At 47.3% G+C, this 13,348-nt stretch overlaps 1 protein-coding gene and 1 pseudogene across 8 annotated transcripts in view; both read right to left on the bottom strand.

Annotated features, from left to right (window-relative positions):
• Nucleotides 1-13,348, bottom strand: part of MTUS2 (microtubule associated scaffold protein 2) — a 496,165-nt gene that overhangs the window by 87,256 nt on the left and 395,561 nt on the right. The window lies entirely within an intron of this gene.
• LOC115866536 (2-iminobutanoate/2-iminopropanoate deaminase pseudogene) lies at nucleotides 6,047-6,586 on the bottom strand (annotated as a pseudogene).

Genomic DNA, 13,348 nt, shown 5'->3' with positions numbered 1-13,348 from the left:
TTACAGAAGTGCTGCTTAGATTTACTGTGCATATAGATCACCTGGGTATCTTGTTAAAATGCAGATTCTGATTCAGGGGGTCTGGGACGGGGCCGGAGACTAAACATTTCCAAAGTTCCCAGGCATTGTTAATGCTGCTGGTCTAGGGACTCACCTTTCAGCCAAGGGGCCCTGGGTCATGGAGGGAATGGAGATAGGAAGGGTCCTGACACAGTGGAAGAAACCAGACGGCCCTAGCAATTGGAGGGAGGTCTTTGTGTGTTGAAGAAGAGGATTAGCAGGAGTCAGAGATGAGAGCTGGGCAGAGAAAGCAGACTGGTCAGAACGAGATATGACACTTTAGGGTATAAAGTGGATCTGGCTGAAGGCGGAATCCAGGACCTATTCGTGGAGCAGATAGCTGAAGTGGAATTGTAAAGGTATCGGGAGTTAAGAAGGCCCAAGAATTGGAGGTTTAGTGGTTAGCTGTTGGTAAAATCTACAGTAATTGTGGGAGGAGTCGGGGTAGCAAAGATGGGGAGGCTGCCTGACGGTCTTTGATGAATGGGGCTTGATGGGGTGGTCATGAGAGCATCTGAGAAGTTGGTAGCTGAGCCTGGCAAGGAGGGGTAGCAGGCAGACACAGCCTCAGAGGATGAAGTTTGAGGTTTGGGTGGGAAACACAGGAAAGAGTTGGCATGTGCACAGTTAAGAGCCTTGGTTAAGGCAAGGAAATGCAGAGAACATTTCCGAGGAAGGCCAGTGTGGCTGTCCTGAGGCTTGTTACCTCTGGACAGGAGAACGCTGGGGGCAGTTTATGTCCTTGAGGCTCTTTGTGGATCAGGCATGACTAGACCTCACCCAGGCCACACCCTTGCTCAGCTGCTTCCCTTTTCTTGCGCTGCTTCCCTAATGGCTTTTTCCTGAAGATTACACCCTCAATAAATGCAAGCACCTGAGTCTCTATCGCAGCTCTGCCTCTGGGGAGCCTGATGTAAAGCAGGTGGTCCCAGAAGTAGTGCTGGGAAGCAGACCCTCAGGATGGATTCTGGAGGTGAACCATCCACCAGCCCCTGGCGATGATGGGGCAGGAGGAGTAGCGATGGTCCCTGGAATTCTACAGCACGTGTGCTGAACTGGGAAAGGACGTGTGGGGGGAAGGACACACTGGCTCGTGCGTTGTCTCTGGCTTTGTGAGATCTGAAGGGATACAGGGATTTGGGGGACCACGAAACTGGGTGGCTACTGCTGATGCTTTGATGCTTTGAAGAGAAAAGGACAGACTGGGGCAACGAAGCATCAATCGAAGCTAAGTATGAGAGCCAGAGGGCTCCATGGCAGCACATAAGGAACCCTTCATCCCCGTCAACTAGACTCAGGATCTAATCTAAGAGTAGAGGCATGTCCTTTCAGAGAAGGAAGACTCTCAGCTCTGGTAAGTCTCCTACATCACAGGCAAAGCCCTGAGCGGGAAGGGGTGGGATCTCGACACTCAGTATGAAGGTATCTGGGTAGATGTGCTCATATTTCCCTAAATGCTGCGGGCTGCAGAAGTGATTATCCCCGCTTTGTTGGTGAACAGAACCCCCCCCCCCACCTCTCCCAAATGAAGCGGGTGCCTTAGAGGACCACGCTTGTCCTCCTCAGGTCTGCCCCACCTCCACTGGTGGTGACCACACTAATAACTAGGGTCAGATCTCAGCAGGAGCCAGCCAGAAAGTCCTGGGCCTGCAGAGGGAGGAGAGAGATTAAAAACTAAAGGACCGGCAGGAACAGGAGAATACGCCTGGGAGTGGATCCCAAGGGTGCGGGTCGAGGGGAAGAGCAGAGTGTGAAGCTGGATGACGGGGAGACTGTTGATATGGCACTCTCCATGACAAAGATTTCATTCCCTGCAAGGGTTTGGGATCCGGCCCAGAGAAGCCTGGAAAAAGCGAGAGCCCACAAGAAATGAAGAAGGGACCTCAGAATTGCCACAGCAGCCCACGGAGGAAGGGACACAAAGCTGGAGAACTGGGCAAGCTGGGAGACTGGAAGACCCACCAGCTGACTATGGTCCTCAGGAGGACCTTTTACTAAGGTGACAGGGGTTACACCGCTGTCACCAAGAAGCTCAGCAGAGGCTCTCCTCTGTAAGCCCCAGCTGATAGCAGGAGATGCTGTCACAAAACAGGACTTTCCAGTATCCATGGGAATAAGAGGACCCCAGGATGCCCAAGGCCATGTGGCAGCACTCAGTCATCAGCCAGACTCTGAGGACAGTATGCTGGGTGAGCTGCAAGACCTACAGAAGAGAACACAGTGTTCCTGGAGACAAGACATATGGGCACCCAACAGGGCACTGCTTGACATACAACCAAAAGAAACCAGGAGTGGGCAAGCCAAAGACTGAGGTGAGTCACCCCAGTGGAAAGCCAGGATGCCTTGTCCAGCTTCCAGACTGAAATCAGTTCTCAGACACAAAACCCATTTACTGAAGAAGAAACTGGGTCCCCAAGACTCTGAAACACCATGACACACATATGTATAGTGATTCCTCTAGTCCTTCAGCAAAGAAACTACGGTCTTGACTTGGCTAACTGTGTATTGTAGAAAGGGGAATACCCAGACCTCCTGAGGGATGTTGGATCCAGGGCCGTGGCAGACACTGGCACCCAGTGGCCTGGTACTAAGCACTATCAGGCACCCCTGCTAGAATAGGCGCACATGGGACCCAGGTAACTGATGGAGTCCTAGACCAGGTTCAAGTCATGCTGTAGCCATCAAGTCCATGGACCTCAGTGATTATTTCCTTAATTCCTAAATACATGATCAGAATAGACATTCTTAGCAGAACCCTCACGTTGGTTCCTTGACTTATGGAGTAAGAACTACTGTAATAGGAAAGTCAAAGCAGCAGTCCACGAAACCGTCCCCTCCCATCCCAGGTAAGACAGGACATTACGAGCACGACTGTATCCTAGAAGGCATGGCAGAGGTTAGTGCCGCTTCCAAAGGCTTAACAGATGCAGGGCTGGTGGTCCTCATCATACCCCACTCAATTCACTAGCCTGGCCCCTAGAAAAACCCAGATGGACATGGTGAGAGATACAGCTCCACCACAAACCTATCCCACCAGCTTCAACGTGCCTGATGTGGTAATACTTTCTAGAGCAGGTGGACACGGACCTTGGTGTGTGGTTTGTGGCTACTGAGTTGGCGGATGCATCCTCCACCCCGATCAAAACAGAGGATCTGAAGCAGCTAACGCCACAGGGAATGACCATTACTCATGGAAGCCTCGTCCCAGGGCTGGGTTAATACTTCTGCTCTCTGTCACAGTAAAGTCTGAAAGGACTTAGGCCATCTGAACATTTGCAGAAGATCACACTGGTCCAGGACATTGATGAAACTGTGTTACTCCACTTGGATGAGCAAAGAATGACGAGTACTTTGAAGGTCTTGGTCAGAATCATGTGCTCCCGAAGGTAAGGGAAGAACTCTTCAAAGATACAGGGGCCAGCACGTCAATCAAGTTTTTAGGAGTCCGGTAGTCTGTGGCAAGGGAGAACATTTCCTCCAAAGTAAAGGACCAACTACTGTACTTTGAACTTCCTGACACCAGGAGAGAAACATGGCCTTGGAGGCTGCTGTGCGTTGAGGGGGCAGCATATCCCTCTCTCGGAAACACTGCTGTGGCCCATTCATCAGGTTTCAGCATGATCCTAGCAGCCCTGCCATTTCCCTACCCTGACTCCCTCATGGGTGTTCTTAGAGCACAATTCCCTGTAACTCATGGGCACCGAGATCCCTGTCTCAAGCTCTGCTTCTAGGAAACTGAACCGAAGACAAGTTCATAAAAGGGATGAGGTAGTCATGGACGAGGGAGCAGGGCTGGCTTTTATGTGATGGCTAAGGAGTACAAGGATGAAAACAAACCATAATTAAGTGTGGTCGGCCTCAAGTATCCTAACTGGATGTAGGTCTCAGACAGAGGCTGCCCCCTGGGCAGTGAGTGAACAAGAACGAAAACCTTGCTCCACTCCCTCGTCACTGGCCTAGCATCTCCCCAGAAACGTTTGATTTGGGGGAATTGCAGACATGTGGTTCCCATGTCCCAATTCTCCAGACATATTTGGAGAAAATATTTTGACGAGAGGCGCTACAAGCAAGCCCCCCAAACCCACTAAGAACGTGGCTGACTTGGATTCCTTCTTTGGATTCCATGCAGGCACGATGGTAGCTACACAGGAAATCCTTCCTGAATTTAATTTTATTAAAACAGCAAATCTGTACCAAGCACTGTGATAGTCACAACCTCCACTCCTAACATTACATTTTCAAAGGTTACAAATTGTACGGCACTTCGTAATAATCCTTTTCATGTCATTATTTCATCCAGCAAATATGACTGATGGATCTGAAGATGATCACACTAAGTGAAGTAAGCCAGACAGAGAAAGATAAGTGTCCTATGGTATCACTTATATGTGGAATGTAAAAAAAAAAAAGATACGAATGAACTTATTTCCAAAACAAAAAGAGATTATTCACAGACATAGAAAACAAACTTTTATGGTTACCAAAGGGGAGAGGGGGCTGGAGGGAGGGATAAATTAGTAGGTTGGGATTAACATATATACACTACTATATATAAAATAGATAACCAGCAAGGACCTACTGTATAATAGCATAGGGAACTATACTCTATATTTTGTAATAAACTATAAGGGAAAAGAATCTGAAAAAGAATATATATATATATAATATATACATAATACATATATTTTATATATATATAAAACTGAATTGTTATGTTGTACACTGAAACTAACATGATATTGTAAATCAACTATACTTCAATTAAAACAAATTTAATTTTTTTTAATTTTAAAAAATTAAAAAAAAACACAAATATGATTGAATGCTTACTATATACCAGGCATTATTCCAGGCTAAGCTAACAGTGACTCTGGGATTTTTTTCAACACATCATTTACCTATATAGATTCAAATGCCAGAGAACTGAAACATGTAGACCAGGACTTTTTACACACTCATTATAGGTTCCCTTTGTTTGTGTTTCCTGGTGTTTTGAGATGTGGTCCTCTCTCATTCTTTGGAGTATAAGCTTCTAAGTGACGCAAACTATGTGACTGTTCTTTTAAGGAGTCTTTCATCAATGTCTGGCAGTGTTCTCCCACAGGAGGTGACTGAGTGACATCCTTCCCACAGATGAGCACAAGACCACAAAAATACAAGTTCATTAGTCCACAAACAACTGTAATTAGTTTCATGAAGCTCGGAAAGCAAGACCCCCAAACTGTGTCAGTGTAGGAGTCCTGGATGGGTGTTATGTACTTCACTTCAATTCTGACAGCATGAGAGACAGACCAGGACTTCTTCTCCTTTTCTCAGTGTACTGCTGATGAATTTTGCAGGACAGCAACTTTAAAACAATCCAAAAGACATTATGTTTTGGAAACATGACATGACAGTGTTCCCCCAACATAATGAATGTATTAATGAATTCTGACACAAAGAGTTATATTCTGGTCTTTTTTTTTTTTTTAATCTGCATGCTATTTTATTTCCATTAGAAAAATATTACCTATATAAAATTTGGTCAGCTGCTTCTCCTTTACCTCTACCATTCAAACTTAAGTGCTTTAATTTTACTCAACTAAAAGCAGAATCATGTTATCTGACACGAGAACTAAATACTTCACACCATTAAATTAACAGGGTTTAATTGAATTAGGTGTGCTCTTTAGTATTTCTCAGGAATAGGAACTCATCTTTCCTACATGGCACTTCCCTTTACTTTTATTTTTCTGAGTAACTATGTAATGCGTGTCTCTTCTCCCACATCCAGTAATATGAGTGTTATAGAGGTGTAATTTATAACATCAGTAACTAGATTCATCATTAATCTTCAATTCACATTCAATTCCCCTTATTATATGGTATTTCCAAAATAACTTCAGATATTTCAGTCAACCTTACACTTCTCAACAAAGATTGTAAAAATTAAGATGTTAATTTAAAAACATTATTAAGATTCCAGATTAAATAACACCGGGCCCACTCAGAGCGATGCTGTCATGAGAGGTCCTTGCACAGCTACTGCTTCAGTCTCAACACTTTGCCCTCCTCTGGGCAAAGCAGCAACCTGAGCAGCTCTCGCGGGAAAACGACTCTGGAAATACTGCTTGTAGATGTCATTGACAGTATTGAAGTCGTTTATGTCAGCCGGCAAAACAGCTGTTCTTACCACATTCGTGAAGTCACAGCCCGCTGCTTTCAGGATTTCACCCATGTTTGTAAGAGCTTGTTTAGTCTCTTCTGCCACCCCTCCTGGCACAAGCTATCCACTTGCAGGACCCACGGCTAGCTGTCCTGAAATGTAAATGGTCCCGTCGACTAACACAGCCTGACTGTAGGGACCAATGGCCGCTGGGGCTTTCGCGGTGCTGATCACCTTTCTGATCAAAGACGACACGGCTAATGCTTTTCCCTTGGAGACAACTACCCCGTATACTGCTCCTACACGCGTCTCACGGGTCTGTTCTGGTCTTCTTAAAATTGCCATTTAAGCAAAACAAGTAGCATCCCCAGAAGGGTTTGTTAAGTGGAAGTACAGCACAGCCTAGAGAACCGATGATAAATATGGATTTTAGGCATTCTAATTAAAAATCTTGGCCCTGCTGTGCATAAACGCTATGGATTTTCCTTTTTTTTTTTTCGCGGTACGCAGGCCTCTCACTGTTGTGGCCTCTCCCGTTGCAGAGCACAGTCTCCGGACGCACAGGCTCAGCGGCCATGGCTCACGGGCCCAGCCGCTCCGCGGCATGTGGGATCTTCCCGGACCGGGGCACGAACCCACGTCCCCTGCCTCGGCAGGCGGACTCTCAACCACTGTGCCACCAGGGACGCCCTATGGATTTTCTTAATAAGGCAAAACTCAGCCTGACTCTCTACGTGCCCTTGGAGCAAGGAGACCCCACCTTTTCAACGGCATCATTTGCAGTGACTCTGCTCCCAGCCAATGCCTCTTTCAGTTCAAAACATCTTTTCAGATTCAATGTAAATGCATCTTACAAACCCACTGTTTGTCCAACGCATCAATTGATTTGACTCATAAGCCACTCTTGACCCTCTTGTACATCCCTCTTCTACAAATAATTTGGGCCTCATGCTTCCTTATTCTTCCTTCCTTCTAGTAGTTTCTCTTTAATAAAAAAAAAAAAGATTATTGTCAAAACAATCTCTGGTTTCTCCTTTCTGTCAGTAAAAGGAAACAATGATTGAAACAGCTGTGCCCAGGAGCACACAGCCATCCAGAATGTAACAGCGTCTAGGAGATGTTGACAAGCGTAATTTACAGATCGTCACCGTTATGAGAAAAAGAAGGGATGGATAAACAAATGCAATGGCACTTTGTGATGGCAGTTCCACTAGGACAGACGGCTGGGGGCAAGACAACAGCCTTGGGCAAGATATATACAGTGAGACACAAAGTATGAACCTGTCTTTTCAGTTCAGATGGAGACAAAAGGCGAAAACGTGCCCATCAAAAATCATATACTAACAGAGTCAAACTCAAATTCTACTCAGAGGTGATAATCCGATATAAGTCATTCACAGACCATGTGTCATAGGGCATTTCCCTCGTTTTTAGCCCAATCTGCAATGCCTGCAAAGGTGGCTTAATTACTTCTCAGTTTGAAGATAAAATAATGTGTAGTAGGAAAGTCAAAATTGACTTGATTATTATAAGCTATGAACGTGGCTTTTAGCTGTCTTGATAGCTAGGAAGCCAAAATAAAGAATGAAATCCAAGCTCTGCGTGTGCAGACAGAAGCCGGACTTTGGATCCCAGAGAACCAAGTTTAGTCTGAGCATTCTTTCCGTTTGGGGAGATGGCAGAGGACTCTTCTGTTTAGAAAGCTCTGAGTGCTGCATTTCATCAAATGTCACCTCATTTACCCACAAAATGAATCAGGGAAAGCGTAAAAGATGAAGAGAAGAGGACAAAGCCAGCCTTCTGGGTCGCACCTTGATTCTTCCACTGTTGAGATCCGCAGCTCCCCAGGGCCTGGCGCCGGCGGACTGAATGCCAACCCTGGGCATATACGCTGGGGTTGAGAGCAGACTGAAGGCCAATCCCGGGGACACGCTGGGGTTGTGAGCAGGCCCGGGATGTGCCGCAGCCCCCTCATCCTGGTTGCTGCCCAACCACGGGGTGATTTCTTGTAGGCTGGTAGAGCTGGGGACAACCCACCTTGGCTCTGGGGCAGGGGCTGTGCTGGGTCCTCAGAGCCACACAGCTGTGGTTTCACAGGGCAGCACAACAAAGTTCTGAGCTCCAGCAAACGGTGCACAGGGCGAAGCGCTGCCACCACCATATATGCACTGTGTTTCCTTCTTTCTTTCTTTCTTTTTTTTTGATTATTTTACATGAAGTATAGTTGATTTACAATGTTGTGTTAATTTCTGCTGTACAGCAAAGTGTATCAGTTATACATAGACATATATCCACCCTTTTTTAGATTCTTTTCCATTGTGTTTATCATAGGATATGGAATATAGTTCCCTGTGCTCTACAGGAGGACCTTGTTGTTTATCTATTCTATATCTCATAGTTTGCACCTGCTAATCCCAAACTCCCAGTCCATCCCTCCCCCTCCCCCTTGGCAACCACAAGTCTGTTCTCTATATCCATGAGTCTGTTTCTGTTTTGTGAATAAGTTCATTTGTGTCATATCTTAGATTCCACATATAAGTGATACCATGTGGTATTTGTCTTTCTCTTTCTGACTTACTTCACTTAGTATGATCATCTCTAGTTGCATCCATGTTGCTGCAAATGGCATTATTTCATTCTTTTTTAATGGCTGAGTAGTATTCCATCGTATATAGGTACCACATCTTCTTTTTCCATACATCTGTCGATGGACATTTAGGTTGTCTCCAAGCGTTGGCTATTATGAATAGTGCTGCTACAAACATAGGGGTTATGTGCTCTATTTCTAGGTGGGACAGGCTAACGGAGCTTCTGGTTTTTATAATGATAGCTGTAAATATCACTAAGAGGATTTTAAAATGCTAACTGCCACTGATAGGACCTCAGTTCCTCAGATTGTGGAAGGTACCACATCAGTCTCAGCAAAATGGCATCACCGTCCACCCAGCTAAGCAACTGGAATCCAAGCTCTCCCTAAACACCTTTCCTAAGCACCCCACACCTCACAGCCAACCCTTCACCCACTCCTACCGTTTACCTTTCCCAGTATGGGAAGATGCAAGGAAAGGTTTGATCAGAAAGCTAAAATAATCATGTCTTTCTCCCAGTGGGTGAGAATCTTTCTCCTCTTCTGGCAAACAAGAAAATGTCTCACTTCGTTTCACGTCCGGATGAGATGGTGGTGTAGGTGCTGGCGATTCTGTCACTGATTGACTTGACACATGGCCGCTCCATCCTGCGTTCATCTGCCCCTAAGCTGGGGTGACAGGACAGATGGCCACCAGTGGAGGGAGGGCTCCAGTAATGCCAGGCAGTAGGACACCTGCACTAAAGACTTCAGCGCTGGGGAACACCGGGGCCCCTGCCCAGTGTGGGTGTGATGGGGCAGGGGGCTAAAGGAATTCTCTAGCCCCCTTTTCTGACGGGAAGCGCAAGACCAGTAAAGAAAAGGCTCTGGAAGGAAGCAATTGGGACCTTCTTGGCTGTCTCTGCCATCTCTAAACTTCCTAGCCCCTCTCTGCCTGGGCATTTGGGCAACAAGGGCGGCAACTCAGTGACCTGTGGGTGTGGGGTGCGCAGCACCCAGGGGTGCTCCAAGCATCGCTCCTCAGAGAACAGGGACAGGCTGAAAGAGTTACTCTCGGCGCCACTGGGACAATGAAACCGGAAATGATCTGGTCAGACCATAAAAGAACATGTGCTGGGAGAGTATTTTGGTAGAATCATCCTGTATTTCTTACAAATGATGACACATCTTCAGCCTGCCTTACGACGCTCCTGATACCTTACCTCACGCTCACCCACTGCAGCCCAGAAGTCAGGGTGCCTCTTGTTCCCTGAGGGACCCTGGGGGCCCAGCAGCATGGCTGGCACACCAGAGACCCAGAAGAAAAATGAAATGAATGGATGAATCTAACTGGGATTGGAATTAAAATCTGGTCCCAACACTAGTGTTATAAACTGATATGGTGGTTCCCCCTAATCGTATTTTGAAAACTGTAGTTAGATGTTTTCAGGTCACCAGTACTATCTGAGCAGCAGCTGTGGTCCGTTTTCAGCTGGGAATAACTGTCTCAGGTGAAGGGGCTTACACTAAGGCAGTCTGGACACAGGAGTGGGGAGGGGACACTGCTGGCTGGCGCTGCCGCGTTTGAATGATTCCCAGGCTGTACTCGTGGCGGCACTGGCTGTCTGCAGTGTGTGGCCCGGAGTGAGGTCGGCAGCTGTGGCCGCACAGCTCTCATGTATCCGAGCTGTTGTCGGGACCGAAGATGAGAGAAACAAACCACACAGAATACGCGCCTCGGCGATCCCAAGTAGCAGAGGCCCTTGTTTCAGTCCTGTTGCTCTCCAGGGGCCCAGACTGTTCAAGGATGTGGGAATTCTATAGTCTGGGCCGAGCCCTTCTCCTGGACTGTTTGGGTTCCCACCCGACGTGCTGAAAGAGCACCCAGAGCATGAACACACGTGCTTCTGCATCTGAAACTACTTTCTCCTGGACAGAATATAACAGACCAGACCCTGGACTGCAGAAAGCTGGTATTGTTATTGAGTGGGAGCATAAATCCTGACTGTATCAGAAGTTTCGGATAATACCAAGAGTCCAATGAACACAGGATCTCCACTGGACTTGGACAAGTAAATGGAATGAAGCCATCAGGACTTTGTTTCATTATAAAAAAGTCTCTTCCAACGGAAGAGAAGATAATCCTTTTGGCTGTGATATTTCCCCTTGCTGTCTTCCTCTCACAAAATATATTCATCCAAAGAGGATGTCTTATAAATACACACAGATATTTTTTCTCCCTTTCTTTGGGGATTCTGCTGTGGTGCACTGAAAAAGGATAAATCAGCTTAAGAGAATTTTTCAAAACGCAATCCCACTCCAGGTTTAATTATAGACAATATAGGTCAAGTTATTTTAAATAGGCCCCAAAGTGGTTGTCCCTGAACTACTTTGTATGTTTCGCATGAGTCAGTTTCCCTATTACTGAAAAAAGTGGACAGTCAGAAGTTAGACAAACGCCTCCTCTCTGTAAGTAGCCTGTGGACGGGCTCCCTGGACAGTAATAAGCAGATGGAACTAGAAGATGCTGATGTTATGGTCACTGGGTCTCCTTTCCTAGCACATCAGGAGGGCGAGCCCACACCCGCGGCTGCCCTCTCCTATGCTCCCGTGTGAACACTTTCTGATGGGCTCTGAAATCACAGTGGCTGGCTCCCACTCCCAAAGGAGGCAAGGGGAGACGGCAGGCCTGGCGTGGCAGCAACGCAAAGCCCAAAGCCTGGGAAGAGACATCCTCCCTGTGCCGACACATGTTTTTATTCAAATCAGAAGACATTTTTCCAGGTGAACCAAAATCCGAGAATAGTCATTTACTCCATTTCTGGCTTGGCTCTCCAGAGCTGTCCATTCCCTCTCAGTGCAGGGCCCCTAGGTTTGATTACAGGTCACCCCAGCTGCCCCCAATAGTTGAGATTAGGAGTGGAAATAGACATCATTTCCTTGAGACCCTCACATCTATTTTAAAATATCATTTTCACTAAGCTGGCTATTAGATACTGCCTAAAGCTTTGCATGAGGGTGGGAAAGAAACACACATACATAAACGCGCACGCGCACACACACTCAATTTTCATGTCATTTGAACTTGGGTTTGCCGTTTGCCATGACTGATCTGTCTTTTAACAAGACCAGAAGCCACTGAAATAGAAAGTCACAATTCCAAGAATACAAGTCTCATCTTCAAATACATCTCTGTGTTAAGCGGCTGGATGCCGTGACCCAATGTCTTATGTATACGCTGCAATCTTCAGTCGGCCTCCCACCTCGCTCCCGCTGCCCCTGTCACAGCACAGAGCTGTGTTTATTCTCTCTTCTCCTGCTCACGTCGGTGTATCACTGTCTTCCCTCCCACCTGTCCCTCAGCCTGCCAGGTGTGTCCCGTGTATCAGTTTTCCCAGGAAGCCTCTGCACTCACTTCCAGCACACCCCGAGCTCTGCTCATCAGTCTCACACTGACTTATAATTTCTCATTGTGTCACGTGGTCATCTGATCTCACAAACGAGGCCAACTCCGGAAGGAAAAGCACTGTGTTTTATACCAAAGAAGAATCTCTTTGGACCCAGACCATGAAGGCCCCCAGGAGATGCTCTGCCACTTCCTCTTAAAAGTCAGACAACACGTACCAGCTACTGGTGTCAAGAGCACCAGTTCTATTTAGCCTACTGGAGATCTTCAGTGGATGTCTCAAAGGATCTCAAACTCTTCATGTCTGAGAACTCAGTCCAGGAACCTCCGTGGGGCCCACCCATCACATCTTCCATCTCAGTGAGTGGTACCCCATTCATGTGGTTCCCCAGCCAGAGACCTTGACCTCAGCCCTGGCAGCTACCTTTTCCTCACCCCTTATTCCAACACATCACCACTCTTACCTGACTTACCTCCTAACATCTCTCCCACCACCATGGACATCTCTCCATCTCCACATCCATCACGCTGGTCCAAGCCACCACCATCCACGCCCGTGTGGACCACAGCCTTAGCTTCCCATTTGGTCTCCCTGCCCGTCTGTTCTGGAAACGTGAGTCTGCTCAGATCACCGTCCACACAGGGTCTTCCTTTTGCTCCTCCGTAAGGAGCGGGCTCCCTCTCACTGTTTAGGAGGCCCTGCAAGGTCGGGCCTGTCAACCAGCTCCCCAGCCTAGGGCTCTATCGGCGCCCCCTCAACTCCATGGACTCGCACGTCCCCTCCCCTCCACAGTGATTTTCCACACAGGCCCCTCTCCCCGCCACACCTGCTGCCATCGTGTCCCCTCTTTCTTCGATTTCAGAGCCTGCACCCCGGAGCTCCGAGACGAGGTTGCACCCTCCAATACCGTTTCTTGTATTTAAAAGACGTGCCCAATCCCTCCACCAAGCTCCACGAGGGCACAGAGCACGTCTGCTTTGCCCTCTGTTGTATTCCCAGTCCCGAGCACAGCTGCTGGTCCAGAGCAGGCACTTGACTTGAGGATTACTTCCTGATTCCACAGTCATCGTCACCAAGTGGTAGCATCTCCCAACCACTTTCGTGGACACTAGCTCGGTTCACCCTCAGAACGGTCTCCTTTCACAGATGAGGAAAGTGAAACAGACAGAG

This window comes from Globicephala melas, chromosome 18, assembly GCF_963455315.2.
Source record: "Globicephala melas chromosome 18, mGloMel1.2, whole genome shotgun sequence".
Classification (NCBI taxonomy): domain Eukaryota; kingdom Metazoa; phylum Chordata; class Mammalia; order Artiodactyla; family Delphinidae; genus Globicephala; species Globicephala melas.
The sequence above is the reverse complement of the archived record's forward strand: the minus strand, read 5'-3'. Positions and strand labels throughout refer to the sequence as shown.